The following is an 18,072-nucleotide window of genomic DNA, read 5'->3' on the forward strand; positions in this document are numbered from 1 at the left end:
CTGTCCGCCAGGCCGGCAACATCTTGGTCTTCTGGTTTGTTTCAGGGTTGACGGCTGAAGTCTTCTATACCCCTAATTCAATTTATGGTTGACACTTTTCTCAGAGAGGTGTGACTATAGATTGATGTCCTGGGATGCATGAGATCTGTTTCTTTTTCTTCCTTCAGGGTGTCTTGATCTCTGGCTTTGTGGCTTATCAGTTTAAAAGACATCTATTACTATGTATTTCTTACCACATTTCTAGCATACTACAACTATTACATAGTTTATAATTCACTCTAACTTTGTTTCTACTTGACTATATTTTATCTAAGTGCTAATTTACACAGTACTTTATTGCTTATAAATGCTAAATTCACATATGCGCAAGCCAACATTCACTATCCACTCATTTATCACACTCCGAACATGATAGACATGCCGCTGCCCAGGCCTGGGCCAATTAGAGATGGTGGTAATGCCTCTGTGATAACATATTTAAGAAGGAATCAAAACAATGTGTGCAGGCAGTTTTTTTAGCCAGGGAAGGAGGAGGAGGTGAGAACATGTGAGGGAAAAAACATGGAGACACCAAGGTCAGTGGAGAAGGTGGGGGAGGAGGTGCTCCAGGCACCGGGGCCGAGAATCCTCTGCCAGCCATGGTGAGGACCATGGGGAAGCAGGTTGTCCCCCTGCAGCCCATGGGGTCCACGGGGGGTGCAGAGATCCACTTGCAGCCTGTGGGGAAATGCCCACACCAAAGCAGGTGGATGCTTGCAGGAAGCTGTGATCCAGAGGGAGTCCCATATAGAGAAAGGCCTTGCTCCCACGATGGAACAGCCTGGCCTTGGAGGTCTGCACCCCGGTGTGAAAAACGAGGTTCACTCTCCTGTTAGGATTAAAAAAGTTTAATAAAAGACAATAGGGGACAGATAAAAGCTAAAAGGTCAGTGCGGGATGCTTTGGCATTCAGCCAAAAAAAGCACACCTGGTATGGACAGAGACATCCTTTACATACCCTTCAGCCTAATGCATATTCATAAACAGTCATACATATTCATATTTTTCTCCAAACTACTTTGCATGTTCTGGGAACTGATCTGCCTCCCCGGAGCATGTGCAGTCGTCTTTCATTGATCCTGTTTTCGCTCCCAGATTGTGGTTCCTACAGGCGACAGGTGCTGATAGTTGGAGTGTCAGAGGCAGGGTCCGTTCGTGGGATGTTATCCAGTTCAAGCAGACAGTTCAAGCATTCTAATAAAACTATAACAGCTATTTTACTACTAATAAACTCAGCTAGTACTAGAAAGAAAGACCTTAGTCATCATTACACAGCAATTTTTCACAACCAGGCTACCTCTATAAGAAAAGAATTAATACACATAGTATCCATTGTAATATTTGCGAAAAGCCAACATTATGAGATGTATTTATCACACTGGGGACAAGGGGCACATGCCGCGGCAGTTTGGGTGGACTGTCTGCCCGTGGGAGGAGGCTCACATTGCAGCAGGTTTGGGAAAACTGCTGCTTGTGAGATGGACCCACACTGGAGAAGTTCGCAGAGAACTGTCTCCCGTGGGAGGGACCCCAAGGCAATGCAGGGGAAGGAGTCCTCTCCCTGAGCAGCGGAAGATCTCGGTGATGAACTGACCTAAACCCCCACACCCCATTCCCCTGTGCTGTTAGTGGGGAGGAGGGAAGGGTTGGAGGTAGGAATGGTATCTTAAGGGCTTCTTTTCCTTATCCTCCTGTGTCTCTGCTAGTAATAAATCACACTTTGTAACTTTAAGAGGAGCCTTTTCTGTCCATGGAGCATCTCCCAGTCCTTATCTCAACTCATGAGCCCTATGTGTGTTAACTTTTTCCCCCTCTCCTCTGCCCAGCTGTCGCAGGAGAGAGCGAGTGAGCAGATGTTGTGGGTGCCTGGCAGTTGGCCAGCGTGCCAAACCATGACAGCGGCAGAAAACAGCAGGGGCTAGGCAGATCCGGGGGAGTCGAGCTAAAATGTAGCAAAAAACGCTGGAGCGGCGGCAGAAACAGCGGGGAGGGAGGGGGCAGGCAGGTCTGATCGGGCAGCTATGGACCTTGGCATCACTCACTGGCAGGTGGCAGAAATGGTGAAGGCAGTGTGATAAATGAGTGAATAGTGAATGTTGGCTTTCGCATATATGAATTTAACATTTGCAAGTGATAATGTACTGTGTAAAGTAGCACTAAGATAAAATATAGTTAAGTAGAAACAAAGTTAGAGTGAATTATAACTTCGAGATAGTTGTAATATGTTAGGAAACGTAGTAAGAAATACATGGTAATAAATGTCTTTTAAGCTGATGTAATATATGCAGGTATGATTCATGTCAAGAAATAAAACATCTCAAATTAGCTCTAGAAAGAATTAGCAACAAAGACTGCTATGAGGAGTGGGGTTGTCCTTATAAGAAATAAACCAAGACTCAAAGACAGGATTTTCCTTATAGGGCATGGAAAGATACCAGACTGTAATTGGTACTTTTTAGAAAATGAAGTTTCTGTAGTTGAGTTATAGAAATTGTGCTGTAACTGCCTTTTAGCCCACCTAAATTTGACCCCCCCTTTTTCTTAGCTATGCTGGCTTTGTAGTTTTTAGAACCCCTAGTAACAGCAAGACGCAAGCGCAAAGGACCATCCCCTTTACGACCCCCAGCAATAGACCCCAGCAACAGCGAAACGCAAGCGCAGGACACAGAGCATGATGTAAAAACCGGGAATTCAGAAGAGTGGGAATTTCAGAGAAACAAAACTAAAGAATGTATAAAAAGGAGGAGTTTAAACTGAAGGAGGGTTGTCTGTGGAGCGGAGACTCCCAGGCACACCCAGCACTGTTTTGCTTATTGCCTCCAGCCTTATATTCTAAATTCTGAATTTTAATTAATGTATATAATCATTGCTATTTTGTAATCTGCTTTATATAAAAATTTTGCTGCTAAATTTTTGATTGACTCATTTTCATTTATAACACTGATAAGCCACAAGGCCAGAGATCAAGACGCCCTAAAGAAACAAAAAGAAACAGACCTCATGCATCCCAGGAAATCTGTTATCTCCATTCACACCTCCCTGAGAAGCTGTCAGTCACAAATTGAATTAGAGCTGAAGAAACATTGAGATTGGATTTCTGCCTTCAGCTGTCGCTGTTGAGCAGCTAGCAGAGTAAAGAAAGCACCAGTTCTCAGTGGCAAGAAGGAATGACCTTTATTGTTTTGATTTCATCATATATATAGAGTTTTCAAAAGTCACCCAGATTGGTCGGTCAGAAGCCTTCCCCCAGGCCTGATTGGCCAGGCCTGCACCGTCCAAGTTCTGGGACACTGTTCCAATAACATCCAAACTTTATCTTTATTTATAAAACACAAGAAAAATTCTCATGGGAAAAGCCTGTGCTAGCCACATTCAGCCCTGAGGCAAACCAGAGGACCTGGCGCCACACTGGTGAAAGGGGGCAAAGATCGAAGAAAGAGGGGTGGTTGAAGTGTAAATAGCTTTCTTTCGACACTTAATGAATATGTAACAGTTACAGAAAGTACTTAAGTACACATTAAGATAAATAGGGCGCGGGGCTGACTAAGGCAAACATGCCATGCCTGCCTGGCACCGTAAGCTTTTGTTCTCCTAATAAATGTTCAATATTATATTTCTAAAAATGTCGGCTTGTGAATTTGTTTATATCAGCAGGCAGGTCCAATCAAGCAGCACTTGATATCGGCAGCCAGTAGAAAAAGAAAACAAAAACAAACAAACAAACAAACAAACAAAAAAAAACAACCAAAAAAAAAACACCCCAGACCCTGGCATCAAACCACAATGCAGTCCCGTCTAGAGAAAGACTGGTGCCTGCTCCCCACACCACACGCGGCCGCTCTCCACTCCGAAGGCCGAGAAGAGAGAGGGGAGGCAGCGCCCAGCCCCCCGACCTCTCGCGGTATCTCTGCACTTCCCAAGAAAAAAACCCAGCCAGAGAGCTCACTCCCCAGCTAAAAGACTGCTGCAACTGCATGCTTCTCCCCTTCTGCCCAGGACCATTTCAATGGAATTCCAAGACGCCCAGCTAGGTCTTTTGTCTCCTTTTGTCTCTTAAGTACTGTCCATTCATTATCTCTGGGGCAACAAATGGGAAGAAAATTCCCTGAGAGAAAGGAAAAAAAAAAAGAGAGAGAGAAAAAGTCTAACTCCCAACACCAGGGTAAAGGAATGTTGGAAGGAAGACTTTCCTTGGTCGAGGAGGATTGGATCAGAAAACACCTAGGCAAACTTGTCATCCACAAGTCCATGGGCCCTGATGGGATGCATCCCCACATCCTTTTCTCCCAGACATCTTTCCAGTCACTTTTCACCAGGCCTATTATGCTGCTTTGGGTTTTTATGACCCAAGTCCAGAACCTGGTATTTAGTATTTTTGAATCTCATACAACTGGCCGTTGATCCAGCTGGTCCAGATCCCTCTGTAGAGCCTTCCTACCTGATTCACCCCAAGCGGGCCTAGAGGCACTTCAGAGACAAAGTCAGAGAAGTGGGTATTTGTTTTATTCGGTTCACTGGGTGTGGGGGATTTGTTCCTCCAAACACACTCCCCGGCACTTCCAACAACACACTATTATGGGTAAAATTCATGAATATTCATCACATTCCCCAGGATAGGAGTGGTTATACAAATCATTTCTTGGAAGTCATTAATATCATTAGCATGTGTGCCATGCATGTGCTGTGTGTCCTGGTGGTCTTCGGAGACCCCCAAAGACCACCTCCAGGATGAAGGTCCCAGTAGTCTTCATCACAATACACTTTTCAACTTTCTCTCTGGAGCATGTGCAGTCCTTCATGGGATGATTCAGCGGTTTCTGTGCTGGCTTCAAACAGATTCTTTTCCCTCTTATCTTGATAAGATTAAGGGAATCCTGTTTTTCTAGGTTTTAGAATTCACATATTTTGTCTCTCAATAGTTGTTACCTATTGATTCGCCCCAATCGAGCCCAGAGACACTTCAGAGACCAAGTCAGAGAAGTGGGTATTTGCTTTATTCGATGCACCGGATGTGTGGGAATTGTTTCCACCAAACACACATACCTCAGTACCCCAAAGACACAGTGTTATACGTAAAATCATGAATATTAATTACATTCTTCAGGATAGGAGTGGTTATACAAATCATTTCTCAGAAGTCATTAATATTATTAGCATGTGCACCACGCATGCTCCGTATATCCTGGTGGTCTTTGGAGACCCCCAAAGCCCCCTCCAGGGTGAAGGTCCTTCATGGGATGATTCAGTGGTTTCTGTGCTGGTTTCAAATGCATGCTTAGCTGATAAGCCATCAGGCCAGAGCTGTTACCTACAATTTGAATTTGAATTAAGAGTTCAGCCTTCAGCCCTGGAAGCCACAGACAGGCGCCTGTGCTGGTGGAAGGGGGGCAAAAGCTCAGAGAATCTTTCTCACTATTGACCACTCCTTTCTCATATCCTCAAGCAGATCAACACTCCCATACAACTTGGTGTCTTCTGCAGACTTACTGAGGGTGCACTTGATCCCCTCATCCACATAACTGATAAAGATGTTAAACAGGACTGGCCCCAATATTGAGCCCTGGGGAACACCACTAGTGACCATTTGCCAAATGAACTTAATTCACAACAACTCTTTGGGCCCAGCCATCCAGTCAGTTTTATCTCCCAACAGTATATATTTACTATTTGAAATCCTCCACAGCAGAGGATGAGAATACACCACTTTGCAGAAAAGTCAAAGGGCTTGATCCTCTCTCCTCCCCAAAGCAGAGACACATCGTTGGTAAAATCTGCACCTCCAACTATGTTGGATGACAGCCAGGTGAAATTAAGCTTAATAGATGGTAAAGTTAAACTCAGTGAATTACCAACTGGTTCTGCTATTTATTTTTTTATATTTAGCACTAATGCAGTCAGTGCATTTACCAATGGCAATTTCAAATTTGTATTTCTGTTGCTTCAATAAAACACAGTATTTGAGAATCTGTGCTCATAAAAGTTCTTACTGAACATGACCAGACTTATAGTGCTGAATTGCTAATAATCAGAAATTATGCCTAGCTGTATTCAGCCCCTCTGAACTCTGAGGACTAGCTGGCATGCAAAGGGGTTTATTTTCTACCAAATTTCTATATTCTTAACAGAAAAATTGGCATCATGGACAGGGTTGCCATGGATAAACTGATGTAAAAATACAACTTTGCACCATGGGCCCCAAAACTTTGGAAGCATGAGGATAAGGTGGTAGAGTGGATAGAATAATGTGGGAATCAGAAAAAAATTAAAAGGTGCAAAGGTAAAAAAGGAATAGTTTGTGCAATATTGGGATTTTTTTTTTATCTTGTGCACGAAAAGAAGTCAAAGAGTTGCCTCCCTGCCTCCCTCCAAAGAAATTGCACATGTAGAATACACTGTTTTGAAGTCATCAAATGAAGTGTTGAAAGCATCACTGACCTTCAAGAAGGGGGTCAAGGAGAAATTGGAGATTTAAATAGACACCCTTATGACAGAAAATGGGAATTTAAAACCACAATTAATGGCAGCAGAAAAACGAGAGAAGTGCTTGCAGAAAAAGATAGACTTGTTGCTGAGTTTCCTATAAGGTGTGCCAGCTATGTTATATGCCTGGCACCCTATTCTGCAGAAAGGTAATAAAATCAAATATCTCAACTCAATGTGTTTATTGGCTCTTGCTCCCTGGGTGAAAGAATCCTTCTTTAGGAGCAACAGAACCCCACCTGGAAATTCACTCTGAAAACCTTTGAGATCAGAGCCATTTAAATGCTACTTTACACTTGCCTACAAGTACCTACCCTGAAGTTTGGCATGCTTTATGAGCATCGATTTCACTCCTTTAAACTAATTTATTTCATTTTCCCTGTGTAGACATAACTTCAGGCTATGTTTCACAATACTAAACGTTCCACAGCAATATCCATTTCAGGTATTTCTGCTTCTGTTCTCCATGACCCCTGCTCAATCAATCTTGCAAACACAACTATTTTTGCAGCCACATATAAACTTTGTTATGGTACTTCTCTGCCCTGAAGCGGAAAAGGAGTAGGAATATGCAAGCCTTGCATTGTTGATAAACTCTTTTTGCTGTCAATCTGTGTCCTAAAGGTAACTCTTACCAACATGGCTATTCATTATCTTTTTCTTTACTTAAAATATAGTTAGACAAACTGTGGCTTGCCAGCACCTCAAAAAATGATCCTATTTCTTTTCTATGCTGCTGGCCCTGATTGCTCCTTTGATTCCTCCTTCCCCCCCCCACCCCTTATTATTGCAAGGGTAGTTTTCTATTGGTGTTAACTGAATACACACACCAACAGATCAGTGTGTATCAGAGTCAGCATAGGGGAGAAAGATTATCTCGTTAGCTATTTGACTATCTGTCATGGTTTAACCCCAGCTGGCAACTAAGTACCACACAGCTGCTCACTCACTCTCCCACCAGAGGGAGACAATCAGAAGACTAAAAATTAGAAAACTCTTGAGTTGAGATAAAGACATATTAATAGGTAAAGCAAGAGCAGCACATGCAAGCAAAACAAAACAGGGAATTGATTCACCACCCCCCCCATGGGCAGGCAGGTGTTCAGCCATCTCCAGGAGAGCAGAGCCCCACCACACATAATGGTTACTTGGGAAGACAAATGCTGTCACTCCAAACATGCCCCCCTTGCTCCTTCTTCCCACCCATTTTATATTCTGAGCATGAGGTCATATGGTCTGGAATATCCCTTTGGTCAGTTTGGGTGACCTGTCCCAGTTGTGTCTCCTTCCAATCTCCCAAGCACCTCTAGCTGCCTCCTGAGCTTGGCCGTATGCGGAGCAGGAAAGACCTTGGCTCTGTGTAAGCCCTGCTCAGCAATAACAAAAACACCCCTATATTATCAACCCTGTGTTCAGTGCAAATCCGAAACATAGCCCAAACTAGCTACTGTGAAGAAAATTAACTCTACCCCAGCTGAAACTAGCATATTAATAAATACTAATTATCTGCTTAGTTACTTTGATAATAGTTCTCTTAACACAGGAAAGAGTAGATTCTTCACTTGCATTGACCCATCCAGAATTGAATTTTTCTTTGGTAAGTTCTGAGAGATCCTTTAATGTTTTGCCGCAGATTCTTCTTTTCCTAAAGACATATTTTCTCATGACTTGTAACCTGCTTCAGGAGTCACATAAGCAAGGGGTAGAAATGTTGGACTAGTATTGCCTTATACAATATTTCCCATGCACACCAAGGGCAGAACTGACACAGAAGGGGAGCAGAGGTAGAATGTGTCAATTGTTAAACAAGTCCAGATAGTGCTTCTGTGACTCAGCCAAGGAGAACAGTCTGATCAGGGAATTTAGAATTCCCCAAGCTTGTTGGCTGGTCCAACTCACTCATCTGAAGAAGCCACACTCCGCTTTCTGCCAGCCTGTCTTATAGCTGTGCTTATGTAAGTCATTGCATATCCTGATATTAAGTTTAGCCCAGCATTAGTGAATTACTGGATTTGCTGTCATTTTGACATGGTTTACTGTACTGATGATTTGCATTTGTTACTGTGCTGCTATTCTGAAATAACAGTAAATCTAAAGCTGTTGGTCTGCTGTCTGTTACCATATCCCAAACCTATAACTTGACTGAGAAGCCTTAAGGTCCTACACAGAGTTTCCACAGAGACCTTGCAGAGATGAAAGTTCAAACACCTAACTGCACAGAAGGCGGATATTGTGTTTGAGTGGCAAATGGAGACTCCTGTGGGGTAGAAGGCTGGAGGCCTATGACTTCTGGCAACAGGAGGAAGGCTGCTTCTCCACCTGCAGATATGCAATGGCAGAATAGGTTCCATGCCTTGGTAGGACATGATGGAAAGAAAGCCATGTCTGGAGAAATATGAGGGCCAGCCAGACTCTAACCATGCATTGACTCCAAGAGGAACAAACAAGTGACAGTAGTTAGAGACTCTCTCCTGTGAGTGACAGAGGCCTCTATCTGCTAACTGACCTGCTGCCTGAGGCAGTTTATTGCTTGCCAGAGGCTTGGATCTGGGACACTGTGGAGAGACTGCCAAGGTTTGTTTGCCCCTCAGCAGTCTATTATCCCTTGTTGCTTATCCATGTGGGCACCAGTAATACTTCCAGGGGAGATCTGGAAGGTAGCAAGAGTGATGATATGGCTCTGGGGGCCAGGGTCAAAGTCATGAAAGCCCAGGTGGTTTTCCCTTCCATCTTGCCAGTGAAGGAGAAGGTCCTGAAGAGTGGATGGATCCTGTGGATTGTTTTCAAAGGCGGTATACTCAACAGGGATTTGGCTTTTACTACCATGGTACTTTCTTTGAGCATCAAGGACTGCTGGGGAAAGATGGGATCCACCTGAGAAAGAGGGCAAGAGCATCTTTGCCAACAGTGTGCACAACCTGGTGAGAGGAACTTTAAATTATGAATGATGAGGCAAGGAGATGATGACCCACTGCCAAATGAGGAAGTAGTGGTCCACGTTGGCAAGCAAAGGGCGCAGTGCGATGGGTACAAGGAAAATCTTGTGAACGATAAAACAGGGCAGAAGTGGGCTCACGTCAATCATAGGTACAGAAATGTATGCAGGTTGGGTGTACTGGGTCCGGTTGGTATGGAGTTAATTTCCTTCATAGCAGCCCATATGGTGGGGTGTTCTGGATTAGTGACCAAATCAGTGTTGACAACACACTAATGTTTTAGCTATTGCTGAACAGTGCTTGCATAGCATCAAGGTCTCTGTTGCTCTGCCCATCCCAGGGACTTGGCTAGGGGTAGGCAAGAGGTTGGGAGGAGACATAGCTGGGACAGCTGAGGTAAATGGACAGTGATATTCTATACCATATGATGTCACGCTCAGCAATAAAGTGGAGGGGGGGATTTTTTTCCAAGATAGCTATTTCTCAGAGACTGGATGGGCATTGGGTGGTGACTGATTGCTGTAGAATCACTTCTTTTTCTTTTTCTTTTTTTTCTTTTTCTTTTTCTTTTTCTTTTTCTTCTTCTTCTTCTTCTTCTTTTTCTTCTTTTTTTTTCTTTTTCCCTGGGACCTATAGTGGCAGGACAAGGTATAATGGTTTTATACTGAAAGAGGGTAGATTTAGATTGGACATAAGGAATTATAATTGTGTCCAGTTCTGGGTCACTCACTTCAAGGACATTGAGGTGCTGGAACAAGTCCAGAGAAGGGCAACAAAGCTGGTGAAGGGTCTAGAGAGTAAGTCATATGAGGAGTGGCTGAGGGACCTGGGGGTGTTTAGCCTGGAGAAAAGGAGACTCAGGGGAGACCTTATCACTCTTTACAACCACCTGAAAGGAGGCTTGTAGTGGGTTGACTCTGGCTGGATGCCAGGCACCCACCACAGCCACTCTCTCACTTCCCTCTGCAGCTGGATAGGGGAGAGAAAATATGACGAAGGGTTCATGGGTTGTGATAAGGACCAGGAGAGATCACTCATCAAATACCATCATGGGCAAAGCAGGCTCAAATTAGAGATATGAAGTGAATTTATTACTAACAAAATCAGAGCAGGATAAGAAGTAGTAAAATTAACCCTTAAAAACACCTTCCCCCCACCCCTGCCTCCTTCCCAGCTCTACCTCCTACCCCAGCGGCACAGGGAGACATGGAATCGGGGTTGTGGTCAGTTCATCACCTGTTGTTTCTCCTGCTGCTCAGTGGGGTCCCTCCCAAGGGAGACAGTTCTCCATGAACTGACGTGAGCCCATCTCATGAGCAACAGTTGTCTGCAAACTGCTGCAATGTGAGTCCTCCCCAAACTGCTTCAGGGTGGGTCACTCTTTTAGGGGGTGCAGTCCTTCAGGGACAGGCTGCTCCAGCCTTGGCTCCTCGCTCCATGGGCCTCCCATGGAGTCACATCCTGGTGACAGGACGAGAGGACATAGCCTCAAGCTGCGCCAGGGGTGGTTCAGGTTGGACATCGGGAAGAATTTTTTCATGGAAAGGGTTGTTAAGCATTGGAACGGACTGTCCAAGGAAGTGGTGGAGTCACTGTGAAATGAATGTGTATATGAGTTGAGGTTTATAGAGAAAGGCAGTATGTCTTCAGCTCCATCAGTTGATGTAATAAGAGGACTTGCATACCCTAGACCTTATCTGTTTGTCAATCTACTTCAAGTGTACGAGTTTTACGTTTCCCTACAAACCTTGCCTTGTCCATATTCTTAGATCAGCATGGCTTCAACAGCACTACAGCAGGCCCAGTTCTCAGCCTTATCCTTGTACATCATATTCTCCAGCCCCTTAACCATCTTGATGGCCCTCTGCTGAACTTGCTCCATACATTATGTCAATATTCTTCTGTACTGTGTCTGGTTGGGATGGAGTTAATTTTCTTCATAGCAGCTCATATGGTGCTGTTTGAGATTTTTGACCAAAAAAATGCTGATAGAACAATAATATTTTAGCTATTGCTGAACAGTGTTTGCACAGTATCAAGGCTTTCTCTGTTTATCACTATGCCCCCCTGGTGAATAGATTGGGGGTGCAGAAGAGGTTGGGAGTGGACACAGCCAGACAGATGACCCAAACTAATCAAAGAGGTATTCCATGACATATAACACTATGCTGAGCAATGAAAAGTTTAGGGAAGTAAGCCATCTTTTACTTGGGAACTGGCTGGGCATTGGTCTGCCTGTGGGAGGTGGTGAGTGATTACCTTTGCATCACTTGCCTTGTTTTCTTTCTGCCTTTGCATCACTTGCTTTGTTTTCTTTCTCTCTTTTCCCACTTCTCCTTCTCATATTAAACAGTTTTCATCCCTATCCACAAATTTCCTTCCTTTCCTCTTCCATTGTCCCACTGGGTGAGGGATTGGGCAGTGAGCAAGCGGTTGTGTGGTGCTTACGTGCCTACTAGCGTTACCCCACAACACCTTCTTATACTCGAGAGCCTAGAACTGGACACAATACTCCAGATATGTTCTTACAAGTGCCAAATAGAAGGGAAGGAGCACTTCCCTGGAATTGATGGCTACATTTTTACTAAAATTTAGCTCAGGGTGTGCTTGGCTGCATTTGCTGCAAGGGCATGCTGCCGATGTGTTCAATTTGTACTCTAGGGCTCCCAAGTCCTTTTTTTGCAGAGCTGCTTCATAAACAGTAAGTCCACAGCCTGTACTGTTGCATGGGATTATTCCAGCCCAGGTACAAAACCTTGCACTTATTTTTGTTGAAATCCTGTCAGCTCATTTCTTCACCTTGTCCAGGTCCTGAAGAGCAGCAGCCCTGCCCTCCAGCATATTGACTGGCCACTTCTGCCTTTTGGCATTATCCACAAACTTACTGAGAGTGCCCTCTGTCCCATCATCCAGGTTGTTAATGAAGACCTTAAACAATATTGGCCCCAATACTCATCCCTGAGAGGCCCCACAAGTCACTAGCCCCCAGCTGGACTTTGCCACACTGGGCACAAGTCTTTGAGTTTGGCAGACTAGGGAATTTTTCACCCGCCTTATTGCCTAGAAGTTGCTTAATGAAGTAAAGAACTTTGTCTTTCAAGCATTGTGTGAGGTTACATCACCCAAATAAATATGCATTACGCAGGCGAAGAAAATGTATTAGACCTGACTTTTGTATGACAAAACTGAAATGGGTTATAGAACCTTTTGGCCATTTGGGTAGAAGTTAGGCTGTGGAAGAGATATCATACAGTGATAACTGCATACAAAATATTGACATAAAATCCACAGTAATTTTTTGCATTACTGAACAAAAAGAGACAGGATCCTTACATGGCAGCTATGGCAACTCTAACTTTTCACTTCCAATTTTTTAGAAATGCCTTACATGATTACTGAGTTTGAAATAGTTGAAACAGCAATGGCCCAGGAAGTGGTTTATTGCTGGCATAGTAGAAGTTATTAAAATTCAGTTCAGTAGCAACCAGTGGCATGAAATTTTGTTTTTGCTTAGACCCACTCTGCTCATTTGAGTCACTGCACTAATGACACAACTTGGCCAACCATGTCAGAAGGGACTCTTGGTTACTTCATACATATTAATCAAAAACTTGTGTATGTATTAATGCACATTGGTAAGATCACACACACACCTCCCCAGATTTTACCATGGCTAAACAGTACCAGTTCTCTTAGCCTCTCCTTGTATGATGGTTGCTCCAATCCCTTAATCATCTTCATGACCTTTTGCTAGACTTACCTCAGGATGTCCATGCCTTTCTCAGTTTTCCCAGACCTTCCTTCCTTGGCTAGGGGGTCTCCAAGCTGCAGAAAGTGAGCATCAACCTCTCTGCTACCCTGGAAAATATAGGAAACATAACAGATGCCATCCAAGCACTGCAGCAAGAAGTCGCTCAAGTAGGACAGACTAACTTTCAGAAATGTGTGGCCTTAGAGTACTTTCTGGTTGTGCAAGGTGACATTTGCACAGTAGCAAATACTGCCTTCTGTGTCTATGTCAACCAAAATCAACACATTGAAACCAACTTTAAGAAAAACTGGGAACAACTAAAGCCCTTGCATCAGGTGGCAATTGAAAACGCCAATTGGAAAACTGGCAAATTTTAGTAATGACTTACCTCTTGGTTTCCAGATTGCAGAGGACCTGTCAAAATATTTTGGCTGTACTTATTGGAATTTTGTTTATTGTAATGGTTTATGTTTTATTTCATAACTGTGGATTGTGTTTTAGATTGTGTTGTAAAACATTTTCCCAGTCATGGTAAAGCAACTCCCTGTGTTGGTTTGAAAACAAACCAGTGGGAGATCACAAGTCAAGATTGAAAGTAAAAATAAGTGAAATAATACAAGGAAAAAGCACTGACAAAGTCAGATACAAACTGACACCCGGTTAGGGTGGTGGTAGCAGTCCAACTGAAGTAGTTCAGTTCAAGCGGTGATCCTGTGAAGGTCTGGTCTCCAGCTGAAGGTCCAGTGGTAGCTCTTGTCCTCTGGGAACCCAGTAGACAGGGCTAGCTCAGGCAGTTCCAAGGCCAGGTTATATCCAGGTGGGAACACCTGGCTCCTCCCTCCTGGGCAGAACATCCCACAATGGGATGAGATAAGTCCATGAGTCACACGGTGGGTCCCTGATGGCCCATTGTCTGTCATCCGGGGTGGGTCATTAGCAGCTGATAACAGCTAACGGCCCACAGCTGGTGGTAATAGAATACTTAAATACATCTATATTGCAACCTAGGACACTCCCCAACACAGGCTGGGGGCCACTAGATATAAGCAGATGCTAACCCCAAACTGTAATCTTTTTTGCAGCTTCTCTCATAATGATTGGGAAAATGCTATAGTAATCACCTCCCAGATGCCTGTGCAACTGGTATTTGATCAAGGTGATTCTATGGTACCCATCTCACGACGCACCAGCTTTTGACATCTGACTATGTAACTTATACCTCACAGGTGTTGGAACGCCAGTCTCACCTAGTCTATTATAGAGCTAATGACCTGCCAAAATAACACCCTAGCCTATAACTCCACATCAAGTGAAGATTTGAGACAATCAAGGGGTGGAAGTGATACCTGGAGCTGTGACATCACTTATGATCCCATGTTGGCTATCAGGAGAGTTGCTGTTTGGGTGCATTGTTGCTCATCTTTCTCACTGCCTCAATAAAGTTTTGCTTCATAACATGTTGTCAGACTCCATTACTGTTCAGACCAGACTTCCATGCATGAGCTATTGCATATAGGGGGGTGAATATCTCTTTTTCTGCTAGGGATAGTCATCTGGAGGGAAGAGTATTACTGTGTTAGGTTTAATGAATATAAACTGGTATGTGGACATGCAAGTAGGAGCCAGCATAGCATGCTGAAAGGGATCTATGCAGTGCTAAACCTTTGCCTTTTCATCACTCTCTTAGAGAGTGTATGACAGGTCATAACCATAATCTCATTCCTGTATGATTGGCTGGCCTCCCTCAGAATTTTTGTATCTTTTTGGCAACAACTCAGTTCTTTTTGGACGTCAAAAATCTGATTATCTGTGTGCCATGCATTGAACTGCTTTTTCTCTTCAAGCATCATGTTGTGTGTGTCTGTCGTGTCCCCCCCCATTATATTCCAGTCATGGAAGAGGGCCCACCTAACTTTGATTTTCAATGTTTAAAAAATGAGGGAAATAACCTTTGGAGACCTCTATACCCAAAGCTTGGGGAAGGCTCATTAGTTTTGTGGATAAAAAATGTAGAGCTTATGAAATGTATACTCAGGCTGAGTACTTCTACATGAGTTTACCACCTTGTGTGATTAATTTTGTGTTACAGAATGGCTTCAAGATCACGGTCACGAATCCTTAGAAGGCTTGTGCAAGCAAAGCCAGTGTTAGCTGAAGTGGGCCATACAGGCCGCAGCAGTAAGATGGGTGCGGGGCATGCTGACAGGACAGGAGCCCAGGGACAGAGTGCCCTTGAGCTCTGGGAAAGTACCGTGGGAAGTACCGGGGGGGGGGGAACTTGCAATTAAGAAGAATGAGGAGGAACCCTGAAAGTGTGAGAATGGAATGCAATGGAATGCAGATTGTAACTTTTGTGCTTAACTAATGAAGTAGTGAGTAGTAAATATAAGCAATTGTAACAGTATATAAGCCACGCGTACAGTGAAATAAACGGAGCTTGCTTATAACTCATATTGAGTTGTCATCTGGCTTCCCTCGCTGCCAACAATTTTGCATCCATTTTTTCCTTCGGAAGCTGAATAACAACAAAGTAGCTGTAATAGCCAGTGTTGGTTTTGCATGGACTGGTTTTTTGTAGCGGGGAGGCCACAGAGGTGGCTTCTATGAGAAGACATCAGAAGCTTCCCCAGTGTCCAACAGAACCAGTTCCAGCCATCTCCAAGACGGACCCACTGCTGGCCAAAACTGAAACAATCAGTAATGGTGTTAGTGAGTCTGTGATAACATATTTAAGCAAGGTTAAGAACTTCTGTGCAACAGCAGCTGGGAGAGAGGGGTGAGAATATGTGAGAGAAGCAACTCTGCAGGCACAAAAGGTCAGTGGAGAAGGAGGGGGAGAAGGTGCTCCAGGCACCGGAGCCAAGAGTCCTCTGCAGGCCATAGTGAAGACTATGGTGAAGCAGGCTGTCCCTGTACAGTCCATGGAGGCTCATAGTGGAGCAGAGATCCACCCACAGCCTGTGGATGACCCCACACCGGAGCAGGTGGATGTGCCCTGAAGGAGGTTTGACTCCACAGAGAGCCCATGCTGGAGCAGGTTTCTGGCAGAACCTGTGACCCTATGGGGGACCCACAATGAAACAGTCTGCTCCTGAAGGACTGCACCGCATGGAAGGGAGCCATGCTGGAGCAGTTCATGAAGAACTGCAGCCCTGGGGAGAAGGAATTTGAAGGACTGTCTCCCATGGGTGGGACCTCATGCTAGAGCAGGGGGACAGTGTGAGTGGGAAGGAGCAGCAGGGAGAACATATGAACTGACTGCAACCCCCATTCCCCATCCTTCTGAACCACTCGAGAGTGAAATTGAGCCCAAGAAGAAGGGAGAGGTGGGGGGAAGGTGTTCTTATTTCTCAATATTCTACTCTGTTTAAGTGACAAAAAATTAAATTGATTTCCCCAAGTCTGCTTTACCTGTGATGGTAATTGGAGAGTGATCTCCCTGTCCTTCCTTATCTCAACCCACAAGCCTTTCATTATATTTTCTGTCCACTGCACCATTGAGGAGGGGCAGTCGTAGAGCAGCTTGATGGTTACTAGGCAGCTAGCCAAGGTCAACCCACCATATCATGCTGCGAAGCCAGATGGTGTACCAAAGACTTCTTGTTGAAGTATTAAGCTTCTTAAACCACACCATGGTAGTAATGATGCTTAAAGATTTTTAGTTTTTCTGTATTCTTCATGTATTTGTAGCTCTGTAGACTGTTATGGCATGGTTGTAACTTCTAGCACTTTTCCAGCTCTCTTTCCCACTCTTATTGATGCATTCTTGAAATTCTGTTTAGTCTTGCCTGTTAGTTTAGCAAGGACACTTTATTTTGCACCATGTATCATACACATAATAAATGTGGGGCTAGGAGGTCAGGGGGAGAGCTCCAATGGGGTAGAACCCAGGGGGGAGATTACCTAACCAACTGCTCTTCTAATTGGATATTTGCTAGATATACTAATTACCCGATCTCATCAAATTGTACGAATCTAATTTGGGGCCTGGTTTTTCACCATATAGTGTACCTGAAGGCTTTCAAGTAAAGGTTTGCTTTTATATTATGTTTTCAACATTGTTTGGGATGGTTTTGTTCTATTTACAGGCAACACTAACACCTCTGTGATAACATATTTGGGAAGAAAAGTTATTGTGCAGTTGTAATTGCAGCCAGAGAAGAGAGGAATGAGAATATGTGAGAGGATCAACTATGCAGATACCAAGGCCAGTGGAGAAGGAGGGGGAGGAGGTGATCCAGGCACCAGAGCTGAGATTCCCCTGCAGCCCATGGTGAAGACCATGGTAAAGAAGGCTGTCCTTCTGTAGCCCATGGAGGACCACAGGGGATGCAGAGATTCACCCACAGCCCGTGGAAGAGACCCACGTCGGAGCAGATGTGTTATGGATCAAGTGAAAGCATTAGACAAGCCCTCCCTTAGGTTCAGATTTTTGGCAGCAGTTTAAATTCAGGTGGCCTGCACCTAAACCACCCTGGCTTGCAAGATCTTAAAAATGGCAAATCAGGTCTATTATAAAATGAGTTATTTATTGAATAGATAGAAGATTAACAGACAAAAGGCCTTAAACAGTTACTTCACAGGTTAAAACAAAGAACTACTAGTAGATTTACATAAAACAGTGCACAACATAACGGTACCTATATTATAGCTAGCAAAGAAATAGTATAGATTAGGAGTCAATGTAACTTACCACCGAATTGATGATGGGGTACATATAGAGTCCTTTCACTCAACCCCTGGGAGAGTAACCATGAAGTAAGAGTCCCAACTTTGGGGAAAAGCCCTACACGTTTCCAGGGAATGTGCAGAAGACTTCTGCTTTGTGAAAGTTTTGTGTAGCTTTTATAGTTTGTAAAGTGAAGT

General features: G+C 44.1%; 1 long non-coding RNA gene across 2 annotated transcripts in view; it reads right to left on the reverse strand.

Moving 5' to 3' along the window:
- The window catches only part of LOC146425288 (uncharacterized), a 234,035-nt gene extending 219,280 nt beyond the window's left edge, over positions 1 to 14,755 (reverse strand). The window contains exons 1-3 of one of the 2 annotated variants that reach the window (XR_014846571.1): positions 14,553 to 14,755; positions 13,216 to 13,313; positions 9,330 to 11,047 (exon numbers count right to left, since the gene is read on the reverse strand). This is a non-coding gene — a long non-coding RNA (uncharacterized LOC146425288). Of the gene's footprint in view, positions 1 to 9,329; positions 11,048 to 13,215; positions 13,314 to 14,552 lie in introns of those variants that run through there. The other variant, XR_014846572.1, reaches the window with a different exon arrangement.
- Between the last annotated feature and the right edge of the window lie 3,317 nt (positions 14,756 to 18,072).

Source organism: Lichenostomus cassidix, chromosome W (assembly GCF_008360975.1).
Source record: "Lichenostomus cassidix isolate B80296 chromosome W, HeHo_3.0, whole genome shotgun sequence".
Lineage (NCBI taxonomy): Eukaryota > Metazoa > Chordata > Aves > Passeriformes > Meliphagidae > Lichenostomus > Lichenostomus cassidix.